Here is a 12,918-nt window from a genome sequence, read left to right as displayed (position 1 = left end):
TTTCAGAATGAAAGCACTATTTGCAAAGAATATTTCCTTAGAACTAAAAGACTAGACTTATTCACAGACAGTTGCACTCATGGAACATAAGTATACTCTAAATTATGTCAAATATTTTCACAAAGCTCTTCCTTGTGGATATTGAAGAAAACAGAGACTGTGATGAGTGGTTGCTTTTAACTCTGACTCACACTACTTTCAAAAAGTTAGGTCAGATCATCTCATGGATTTCAAATACTGTCCTTTTAAATGAGTCTTCTGTACAATGGCAAGGAAACAAATTAAAGACATTTATAGCTTCAGAGATAATTAGAACCAGTATTTTAACTGTCTAATGCATCTTACCATACCACAGAAGTCTGCCTAAACTATAAAGTCTTTCTAATATTTGAGGTCTTGCTACTGTTCCTTTTAAGGCCAGTGAAAAATTTCCCCTGAGATAAATGGATTCAGTATTGTGTACTAAACTAGGTTCTTGGCTCTTTTATCTTCTAACAGTGAAGTATTTTATTGTGGAAATCTCTCTAAAGTGAAATGTGAAAGAAAGCCCCACCCCAAAAAAAGAATAACCAAAAAATGCCCCTCCCAAACCCATTCAAGGGCTCTTAAAAAAATAAAAATTTACTGTTTCTTCCAAAGTCATTGTATTTAAGCACATGTTCAATGCCATTTTTAGATACACTGAAACAACCACAGACAATGAAGTTAGCAATTTCTTCAGGCTGTAATGTACACCATTTACAGAAATCACAGAGACAGCCCCTCTAGGAAGAGATGTAGGAGAGAAAATAATTGTTGGAAAAGTCACCTGTGCAGTAATAGTACTAGTTTTGGCTGGGATAGAGTTAATTTTCTTCACAGTAGCCGGTATGGGGCTGTGTTTGGCTTTGTGCTGGAAGCAGTGCTGATAACCCAGGGATGTTTTCGTTATTGCTGAGCCGTGCTCACACAGCGTCGAGGGCTTTTCTCTTCTCCCTGCACCCCAGCAGCAAGCAGGCTGGGGGGGCACAAGGAGTCTGGAGGGGACAGACCCCGCACAGCTGACCCCAGCTGAGCAAGGGGAGAGTCCATACTATATGATGTCATGCTCAGCAATAAAAGCTGTGGGGAAGAAGGAGGGAGGAAAGAGAGGATGTTCAGAGTTATGGCATCTGTCTTTATGCACGATGGAGCCCTGCTTTCCTGGACATGGCTAAACACCTGCTTGCCAATGGGAAGCAGTGAATGCAATCCTTATCTTGCTTTCTTTGCACACGCAGCTATTGCTTTACCTATTAACCTGTCTTTGAATGCTTGAGTTTTCTCACTTTTACTCATTCAGTTCTCTCCCCCATCCCACTGCAGGGGAGTTAGCGAGTGGCTGTGTGGTGCTCAGCTGCTTACAGGGGTTAACCCACAGCACCCTCCCATCACCAACAGCCTTACAACCTGATCTTCTGAGCAAGGCAAAACTCCAATGTTTAAAACCCCCTGCTATTTATAGGTTAAAGAGCTTGCAGAGGCAATCTTCAGTGCATTTTCTTGGGTGCAGAAAAAGAAAGCAAGTAAGCTCAGATCTAGGATAGTCCCTGGAAGAAAACTGCCTTTTGGGTTAGAGGCTAACAAATGCTTGAGAGAATTCAGAAACAGAAAAAAAAAAAAACATCTGCAGCTTGAGACAGGATTGGAGTTAGCTTTGGCTACTGCTCAGTTAAAAAATAACAACAGAGAGACCCAAATAATCATTCTTATCTCTGCATACTAATTGGTCTGCTGTTTATTGTTTAAGATTGCAATCTTCAGTAATCAGGACTCCATTAATAGTTCTCTGTAGGTGTTATAAAGTCCCAACCATTCAGTGGTGTTAAAGAACAAAGTATTTTCTTCCTGTTCCCTAACCCAAAATAAAGGCTTGTAACATTTGATGCTTACAACTCACTTCTCTGTCAGTTAGATATTTGTGTGCATGCTCACTGTAGAAACAAGCTTTATGGGGTGAAGCCTAAAGAGATAAAAGAGACCTTGATGACATCTGCCCACCTCTTACTCACCAGGTTAATCTGGCTTGAGTTGAAAACAAAGAATAGACAAACTTTTGTACCTGTTACTGACTTCACACATTTGTAGTACATTGGTAGCAGAAGACCAAAGGGTGGTAAAAGTCCCAGTGACAACCACTAATTGGCCTTAAATGTAAAGAAAGCAAAAGAAATTTACCACCACGCTACATAATTGCTGCAGCCATTGACAGTTTATACCCGTGGCATAATTCAGAAAGCAGTAAGTAGCTAAAACAGAAGCTCCTTAGGGAGGGAAACACATATACAAACAACTGCTGGACACAGTGCAGAAGTCTGAGTCCAAAGTGGAACTGCTACCTGTGGGGCCCAGGCTGCCAGGCAGGACCCAACTCGTCCCGTGCTCAGCTTGAATGTCCTCTTACCTTCGGTCTGCGGAGCACCCCACCTTTAACCGGACCAGAGGAGCTTTGATCGGTGTGCCTGCGTAGTAATTGCACGCTGTAGAACAGAAATCACTATCCACCTGACATAAACATCCTGTTCAATAAATAAATTTTAGATTATATGTCAGAGGGTGGTGCGGTTCTCCTCTTGTGGCCACCCTACTCAAATTTCCCCATGACACATACATAACATAGTAAGGCTTTAATGAAACAAATAGATTTAATTAGTAATAAATGGCTCATCTCACTAACTGTGGGATGTTTGTCTCTGCCCTTTAGCATTTGTTTGAATCTCAGTTTTTAGCATTCTCTAGGAGAGATTTTCTATATCTCTGGCCAGAATATCATAGGGCTTAAATGTAGACTTTGCTATCTGTTCCTTCCAGTCCATAAGTTTAAGCTGTCAGGGATCAGCTATGGGGGGAAGTAAACTCTGAACAACTCCTAGTTCAGCATTTGCACAGAAAGAAAATTCCATATGTGGAAAAAGGAGACCAGACTGTGCAAACAGAACAGATTAATTTTAAACTCAGCCTTACTCTAAAAAATTGTGTAACGATAGCTGTTATCTCTGTACTGTCCTTCAATTTTCTGTAGTTAAAAAGATGCATAAAGGGATTTGTGTTATGTCCTTCAGGAAATAATTCTTGAGATAAGAATGGTTTAATAACTAATTTAAAATAAAATATAATAATAACAATAATGATAATAAAATATAATAAAAAAGTAATGAAAGGGAATATAACAAAAACAAAAAAAAAAAGCGATAAGTAAACCCCAAGAAAGACCAGTGACGTTATGATGCAATCGCTCACCACCCGCTGACCCATGCCCGAGCGGCGATCCGCCCCTCCCAGCCAACTCCCCCCAGTTCACATAGTGAGGATGACATTCCATGGTCTGGAATATCCCTTTGGCTCGTTGGGGTCAGCTGTCCTGGCCGTGCTCCCTCCCAGCTTCTTGTACACCTGCTTGCTGGCAGAGCACGGGAAACTGAAAAATCCCGAACTTAGGATAAGCTCTACTTAGCAACAACTAAAACGTGCGCGTGTTATCAGCATTATTCTCACACTAAATCCAAAACACACTGTACCAGCTCCTAAGAAGAAAATTAACTCTACCCCAGCCAAAACCAGGACAAAGTTATATTAGGTTAGTTCAGGACGTTGCCCAGTCAGGTTTTGATGATCTTCAGAGATGGAGATCATACAGCGTCTTTGAGAAACCTGACCTAATGCTTTCCCCCCAGCCCAGCCGTGAAGGATTCTTCTTTATCTCTAGTGGGAATTTCCTTTCCTGCAACTTGTCCTTTTGTTCTGCACCTCAGAGAAAAGGTTGGTTCTGTCTTCTCTGTAACCACCCATATGAACACTACATCAATGTATACAAATACCTAAAGTCCCAGCAGATTAATCACAGAAAAAAAGGGGAATATCTGAACTCCAGATCCTATTCAAATATTTTACATACTTGGTGTGAAACAGAGAAATGCAAAGCCCAGTTTCTCCTTGCAGAGTCTAAAAATTCCCTGCGATTCCAGGAGGGTGCAGTATCCACCATTACAAATTTAAGACTTACTATTCCGAAGCGCAGAGGTTCAATGGTCAGACCAAAAGCATTCACTCCGGTGCTGCTCAGAGAAGCCCCTGGGCAGACGGACACGCAACTTCCCCGCTACCTTTTGTCGCCCTGCCTTACGTGAGGGCAGAGGTGCGGCGGTGGCCGTCAGGCAGCGGCAGGGGCCGCGGATGGCAAACTGAGGGTGGCCACAGAGCAGGTGGGCCGTGGCCACCCCAAACACAGTCCCACCGCATGGGCTTCAGGCGAGCGGAGCCAGCTGGCAGCAGCGATGAGTCCTTCCGAATGTCTGGTGAGCATCGGGCAAAAGGGAGGTGACAAGTCAGGTCTGAGGTGAATGGTGGAAACCCAGGTCGTTCGGGAAAGGGACTGGAGACACGTACGGTTAAAGCTTAGCGCAGGTTGGACGGAGGGCTCAGGCAAGGCTCCTCAGGACCACGATGGCTTATTAGTGCCCCCGGGACCCTGACGGTGATTTAGGACTGAGCATCTTGATAGATAGTCACCTCATTTTTGGAGTGCACAGATCTACTCTTCTCAGCTGGTTTTTTAAGCGGGGTTTGAGATGACTCTTGCTCATGCTTGCCGACCTCTGCGTACGCCTGATTCTTTCTCTGTTTGCACCCTGTGGAAAATAGAGGAATTTCCATCACAGAGCAGTGTGCATCAGCAGTGAGCTTTGCTGTGTCTAGGTGGATTCATGCTCTGCCCAAGACCCCTAACAGAGCATCCTAGGCTCAGAGGCTACCTGAGTTTCTCGGCACCCCGTGCCATGCCTCAGGACCAGTAGGACCACCAAGAAGTGACACTCTGCCAGCACTGGGTCTAGGTGCTCAGGGACTGACACTCTCCCTGTTTTCCAGAGCCAGCCATTGGACTAAGATGAAAGTGGCTTTGAACAGTCAGTTCAATAATAAAAAAGCTAGTGTTTATTTGGACAAATTATTTGATGGACATTATGTTATGCTTACAGAAATTATGACTGGGTCATGAATAATTCAGAAGAACGCAACAGATTAAATTTGTCAGATAATTTGAAAACAAATAATTCAGCTAACTGAAAATCATATAAATCTCACATAAAATCCAGATTTGCTTGGTCTGGAAATGTTTGATATAGGAATAGATATTACCAGGGAGAAAGTGTAAATCACTGTCAAATGTTAGATGGGTTCATAGTCATTTGAAAAGAATGTGTAGATTTTTTAAAACATAAGTCAATCTGGGTATTTAATTAATTATAAGTCAACAACAAGAAGAATAAACAAAAGAGAAGACTGTTGAAGATAGAAAATTAAATTTAGTTAAATAAAATGAGATATCAAACTCCTTGAAAGGTGACAATGTCTTTGTTTCACTTATTTTTTTTTTTAAATAATACACATTTATGAAGTAAAGCATTTAAGCAGGGGACAACAGTGAACGGCATAAGTGACATTACAAAAGCTGAATAATATTGCATTTAGGCTGCGAAGCTGGCCTTGCAGGAGCTAGAAAACATATGTAGCTAAAATAATTTAGACAAATATTGCAATGTAGTGTTTGATATACTTGGAAAACCTCAATGTGTCATTGCCAAAACGTAAACTGCAGCCTAGTATGATACCAGTATAGTGCACATTCTCTTGCAGTAGGTTTGACTTGTTTTTCAGGATTGCTTTATACAACACATTGTCTTGATTTGATAGAAACGTCATTTCACTTCATTTCCTATATCCAGACATGGGAAATTTATTGAATTCAGGCTCTCAAATATAGTATTCATTTTGTTTAGATTTAGCTAGAGTTATTGCGTGAGAAGTGAACAATTGCTAGCAGACTATTTTAACAATTTCTGGACTTTATTATAAATACACCTACTCTAGTGTATGCATAGCAGTAATTTTTGCACTCAATAGAATTATACCAAGAAAGTCTTACCAGTAAAATGAAATCAAATCAGTACTGACTTTTTAAATGTCATATATGTATGTATGTCCTATGTGTATGTATGTTCTTACTTGTGTGTGTGTATATATATATATAGTATAGAGCTTGATTCTACAGTATCTGAGTATTATGCATATTACCCAATAAACCACCTAAATGCATATCTTAATTTCTCTAGTACTTCAAAGGTACTACTCGTGCTTAAAATCATGTACAAGCTTAAGTGTTTTGGTGAATCAGAGCCAGAGTATTCACCACCTTGCAGGAACGACCCCTAGTCACTGAACTTCAGAATGAACATTTTAATAGACTTTTAAATAGATTCGGGATCAAATGAAAAACTCAGATCTGAATGCCCACAGCTTTGGGAAAGCTCTGCTAAGATTGTATATTGAAACAAAACCCAAACAGAGTTATGAGACTGAAAAAGGAGACACTAGTTAATTCATAGGTTCAAAAGGAACATGTTGATTTTATGTTGAAGGCTTTCAGATATTACTGTCAGGGCATGGTTGTTTAGAAGAGTTCATGTGACGAGGGGATGCTCTCGCAATGTGCCATAGCAGCACTCTTAAGGGCAGTCTGTTGAACACTACTGCAGTTTCCCTCCTGTTTCAGGAGTTGCTCTCTGTTGAAACTGTATTATCTGATTCAGCCATTTAATGGACTACTTGTAAAACAACAAACTTCATTCTCCACCGTGGCTACCTTCTCATCATGTCCCTGGTGGTCTTAACATATGAAATTCAGCCTGAACATTCAGCCTTATGTTTAAAACTGCTCAGTTACAAACTAGGCAGAAGTACTTCTTTGACTCATTTGGGAAACCAATTGTCTGAGCTTGGCTTGTAGCTCCAGGGAGCTGGGAAGCTGCTGAGGCACAGAACACAGAGTGCTTTTGGTTTCAGTGTGTGAGTTTACAGCAAAGGAGTAGGAATTAAGAACAAATGGGCAGGTAGATTAAGCTTTCTTAGCTTTCTTCATCAATCTGTAACTGACAATAACCATGAGGAGCAGCACAAATCCCTGTTAAGCTATAGGGGTATTTAAAAAAAAAAAAAAAAAAGCCATGTATATTTTACAAGCAGAATTGGCATGCAGAATCTAACTCTAAGGCTGAAACTTCAGTGCCCATCTCTCTCCCTTCTTGTGGAAGAAAAAAAAATAGTGAAAGCATCCAAACATCTTCCTATGATTCTTTTTTTTCTCTTTGAAAATGCAAATTAAGTTATCAAATAGAAAGTTAAGGAAATGAGTAGGTTAGTGAGAGCAGCTATAAACCAGAGAAAGAGATTTTGCAGGCTGCAAATCTGGTGTCTAGAGTGAAAATTTGGTGAATAAGTTTGGCACTGTTGCAACAGTAAACACAAAACTTAGCACAGTCACAGAACAGAAGGCATTTTGAGAACATAGCTGCTAATTTTGCATTAATATTGATATTTTAAAATTACTATGGATTTCAGAACAGATGATCGTTTTGATTAGTTTACAATACATAGAAAAAATGATACATTAGAGTTTCACAGGTCTGGCGATACTGATAACACATGGACTAAATATTCTTCACAGTAACCACAGAATTATTGTGAATTTATGTTTCCAGATCCTCTTGCTTTTGTTCATACAGAACTGTTCTATTACATTTTTTACAATTTTGCTATAAAAATAGATAAATAACACCTGAGCTTATGCCTAGATGTTGTGGTTCAACCCTGGCCAGCAGCTGAGCCCCACAGAGCCACTCACTCTCCCGCCCCCAGTCCTCCTCCAGTGGGATGGGGAAGAGAATCATAAGAAGAATCGAAAGTGAGAAAACTCTGAAAGACAGCTTAATAGGTAAAGCAAAGCCCCATGTGCAAACAAAACAAACCAAGGAATCCGCCCACCCCTCCCCACGGGCAGGCAGGCGTTCGGCCATCTCCAGGACAGCGGGGCTCCAGCACGCAAAGCGGTCACTTGGGCAGACAAACGCCATCACTCCCAACGTCCCCCCTTCCTTCGTCTTCCCCCGGGACGTCCCGTGGGCTGGAATATCCCTGGGGTCAGCTGGGGTCAGCTGTCCCGGCTCTGTCCCCTCCCGACTTCTTGTGCATCCCCAGCCTGCTCGCTGGCGGTGGACCACGAGAAGCAGAAAAGGCCGTGTTGCTGTGTGAGCACTGCTACTTTCTAAGCAGTATTTACTGAGACCAAGTTGAAACTAGGTAGATATTTTAAGCAGGCTATAGCAGAAGTCACTAGGGAAGGTGATAAATTCTCTTTTCTACATAATGTTATCATACAAAGACAGCTGGAACAATTATACAGAGTGATGGGACTCACGCTTACAAGACAATGCCCTAGGTACACAGAAAGTTTACTCCAGAGCCAGCTCTGAGTATGGCGCTCAGAAATTTAAAGTCAACAGAAGACTATTCCGATGCCAAATCTGCCAGTCACGTAACAAATTCATGTATAAAGAGATAATCTCTGTAATGAGATGATATTTTCATTGACGGTTTTGGTGAAAATAAAGTGTTACTGGTTCATCAAGAGCAGATTACTACGCACTTATTTTATCAGAAAATATAATGAAATCATACTGAAGTACAATGAGCTTCTATATCATAATCCTTGATGTAAATTGGACATGAAATAATTTCTAGCTTCTTATAATTTTCAATATGAAAGATGTTTGTGCTCCATCAATTTAGTTTCAGAATTTAGATTGGATATCTGCATAGATAAATATATAATTGTGATGATTTATTTCTTGAAAGTCTCAGGGCAAGCTCTAAGTGCCCTGTTTAAGCATTTGTACAATCCCTCCCTTATTACCTATTCACCAGAAGTATTCCAGCATAGATCTACTAAATATATGTTTTATGAGAGGATGGTTTATACTGTAATCTTAAACTCCAATGTGAAAAGAATTCATGCTGAAACTCTATGCCTTTCATTCTTAAAGGGGTGAGGGGCAGCTATTGCTCTTGTAAAACTTTTATAGTTAATTTAGGCTCTGCGTTATTATAATTTGTCTCCTTTGGCTTTTTCCTACCTTTTTATTGCAGTTCTATCTTTTATTCATTTTTTCCATTACCTAGAATAAGAGAGGAATCCTGACTGCTTGCCCACATGAACAGCTCAATGCTTGCTATTTGCAGAAGTTGGGGGTTGCAGGTCTCAGTCTCAGAAAGCTTGCTCTGCCTGCCAGAAGAAATAGTTCAGCTGTTTCCTGAGCTCACATAAGGGGTGGATTGAGCAAGCATCCAATAGAATAAAGAGGCTTGAAGAAGCTCCTTTCTTTCCTGAATGCAGAGGAAAAGTGTTGAACTATCAGAAGAGATTTGGGATGCCAGCACAGGGACTGTTAACATCGCTAAACTAACACAGAAGTGGGAGAGCAGCTATGTCAATAAAATGATTTTTATGGACCAAGGTTCTCTGAGTCGCTGACCCTGGGTAGACTGATAGGGAAATATTTCTATGTTCTTCCTATGTCTCTAGGAGGGTTGGGAGGTATCAGATGGCTACCAAGCATTGTCTATTTCCTGTTCGTTAATCAAAGGGAAGAAAGATAACTTCTCCTCCATGTTTTATAGTCGGCTCAACTTCTTGTTCTCATGATCAGCATGTCTAACAACCAGCTGCTTGATGCCTACTGACAGATATACAGCACAATGTTCTTGCTGCCTCATCAGTATGGAAAACTCGTCCCTCCAATTTTACTGTGTCATGATGAACTGCAAACTTCAGCAGCTCTGCCAGAGCTTCACTTCAACACTAGGGTCATTTCTTTTCTTTTTGCTTCTCCTAGCTGCCTGATATGTACAAGGAATGTCTAACAGTTCATTCACCCAGAAAGATGAGTCTATCCAATGACTGTCAGAAGAGAGAGCGTAACGGATCTAGGTGCTATGCACCTGAAACTACTGCACATGTTGAGATTTTTAACTTGAATATATGGCTGTCAGAAGAGAGAGCATAACAGATCTAGGTGCTATGCACCTGAAACTACTGCACATGTTGAGATTTTTAACTTGAATATATGGCCTTGTTACAATGCAGCTGATTGAGAGTTCTTTATAGCATAAAATGTCAGAAATTAAGTTTGGATATGCACTGTTTGTCTTGTCCTGTCTGAACATTTATGTGAATTTGGCTAGAAGTACCAAATTCTTGTCCCCACATCAAATGGTGAAAACCTGGCCTGGAATATGATAGTTAAAGTGAGATTATTACATGTAATTTTAGATGCCTGTATATATTGTAGTTACCCAAATTCTGATCAGAATATCCAAGCTCTTTCCTCATCAAGGAGACATCTACAGTCGAAGGGCACAGTGCCATTGACCAGTTTCAGCTGTTTTCAATAGGATGAGATTAATTATACCATACAGATGCCTTGTTATATGTCTCACACACTGTCTCTTTGATTATAAAATATCATTCTGGCATTCCATTGCCCTACTGAGCTAACAGGTAGTCAGTCTAACAGGACATTTGGGAAAGAAGTATTTACATTTCCTAGTGGCAGCGTTATAGTGAAGGTAATGACACTTAAGGGAAACTGTAGGGAACTATAATTTCTTCAGTTAGATCCATTGATTTTTATTTGGTTTTTAAAGGACAGATCTTTGGGAATATTGTCCTCTTGGTCACATGTTTCCTTTTAGCTGTATTTGAGATTGGAGTTGGAGCCAATTTCATCCTGCAGGGAAGATAGTTGGATCATTCACCACTTAAGCCAAAATACTAACATTTAGGGCCATGTTCAAAGCTAGTGGCCCAACAGGTATGGGAATTTAAGCATTACCTTTGGTACATGATAAACATGCCTACAAGTTTGTCAAGCAATATCAGCAAGAGAAATTTCCTCTTTCTTGAAACTTTGCTTCTCCTACATTTTGTCTCATCATCAAAAGTAATACAAAAAGGAGAAACCAAAGTCTGAGTCCAATATACTAAAACCAATTACACAATTTTGAATGGAAAAGTATATATCTTTATTTTTTGGAACAGTTTTCTACTTCTTCATCTGCTAAAATCCTCCTTTCAAATCCTTCCATGAGGCATAGATCTTTCATGGAGATCAGCTAGAGAAATTTTCCTTATTTTCTCTCTCTCTTTCTTTGCCTCATCTATCACATTTGTGTGAATTTGGTTATGGGCTCCTTGAGGCAAGGACTAAAGGGCAAAAAAGTGTTCTTAAATACTCTAATGTAAATCTGAAAAAACTTTTTGAAAATCTGTGGAGATTCTCCAGATGGTCACAAGTGTAATTGGTTTAATATGTCCGTGTGCCTTTGAAGAGTACATAAAAGCTTGTGTACACCAAAGTTTGTCATAGTAACAAATAACAGTCTTCATATTGAATTATAGTCTGACACAACAAAAGCCAGTATTGTTCATCTCAACTCTTCTGATAACTGATGGTTTTCTTAGCTCTTCAGGTCCCTGAATTCTGGGTTCACATTGTAAAGAAACCTGGGAGCGTACAGACTGTATTTCTCTTGGATAAAACTAAACTGGAAGATTTTATGAGTCCACATTACACTGTCCAATATAATAGGAACCACTAACAGGCAACCTGATAAGGAGGCAGTAAAGCACAAGATCACATCTGCCAAATTAGCCAGAGTACACACTAGGGAGCTTACACGGGTTTTTTTGGCTGGCTGTGGGAGAACAGACAACAAATAACCTGGTAGAGAGGGGCCTGGTCAAATAGTACTTTATCCAGAGTAAAGCTTTCTTATATAAAGTTAACTGACAAAATTATTTGAACCGCCTTGAACAAATAAAACGAGTTTATACTGAAACAGTACTTTGTGCCTTGTGCCTGTAGTGGTTTTCATCTAATGCAGTGAGCCCTATAGCCAGATTTGTTGTACCACCAAAGCAATGTGTGAGCCTTTCATTTACTTGTAAAAGCTCTCAATGTAAAAGCTCATTCTTAATAAAGTAAAATGTAGCGTTTTATTAGACTACCAGAACCAAGAACAAGTAATTTCAGAATCGCTACCCTACAAGCAGAATGAAGCTTCATACTCCCCAGGATGGGTACCCAGCAAGGTAACGCAGAGTTCTGCATCTGACCAGCCACTTCACCTGCCTTTTTCGCACCCGTTTCACTCCTCAGTGATACCAACCATACAGCAGTAGTCTAACCTTGCAGAAAACTGGGAAAAGTGAATACTTTTCTTCCAGTTTAACTCTGCATTAGCTCGTTATGCAGCCAACTACTGCAAGGCTGTGGCAACAAGGCATAGTTTACAGCAGAGTAGAAAAAGACTTAGCCTACTGGGGAACACTTAGCCTTCAGATTATCTCATTTTTTAATCTAAAATCTCACCTCTCACCATTCAGAAGAGGGACAAATAGCTACCACTGTGTTATGTTAATCCTAAAGTAAATAGACACTTGTATAGCAAACATATTTTATTAGCTTAATAAATCTGTCTTTTTCTCTAGGGACGTACCATATCCTTCATAAAGGTGATTGGAATGAAGCTGGTATTAATCTAAAATGAATTGCACTACACGACTAATGCAAACCAATATCCTTCTGATCACATAATCCTGTAGCGTAACAATGCCGGTTTTCTCAATAAGTTCACAGTGAACTGCTGATAAGTGGGTTATCTCTTACTCTCCTGGTAATTGGTACAACAACTGATAACCCTGTTAATCTTTTACTTTAAATCCTCTGTTGTTCGGAGGCCTCATTCACTGAAGAATTATTCACTCGTACATATTGCTATTCAGTACATAATCTAACTGGCAACAGGAAGATCAATGTGCCTCTTTCTGAAAAGATGGCTGTAAAGATCTTCCTTCTGTTGTTCGTATCACCCTTTCTCAATATATTCAGACTTCACTCACAGACCAGTGCTGTCCATGAGCCATCAGACTAAACTTATTCTGATAGTTATAACAGCCTAACCATGCCACACTTTCTGCCTACATTCAAGACAGACTGCAGAGATAAC

Source organism: Accipiter gentilis, chromosome 34, assembly GCF_929443795.1.
Source record: "Accipiter gentilis chromosome 34, bAccGen1.1, whole genome shotgun sequence".
Lineage (NCBI taxonomy): Eukaryota > Metazoa > Chordata > Aves > Accipitriformes > Accipitridae > Astur > Astur gentilis.
Note: the sequence above shows the minus strand (reverse complement) of the source record.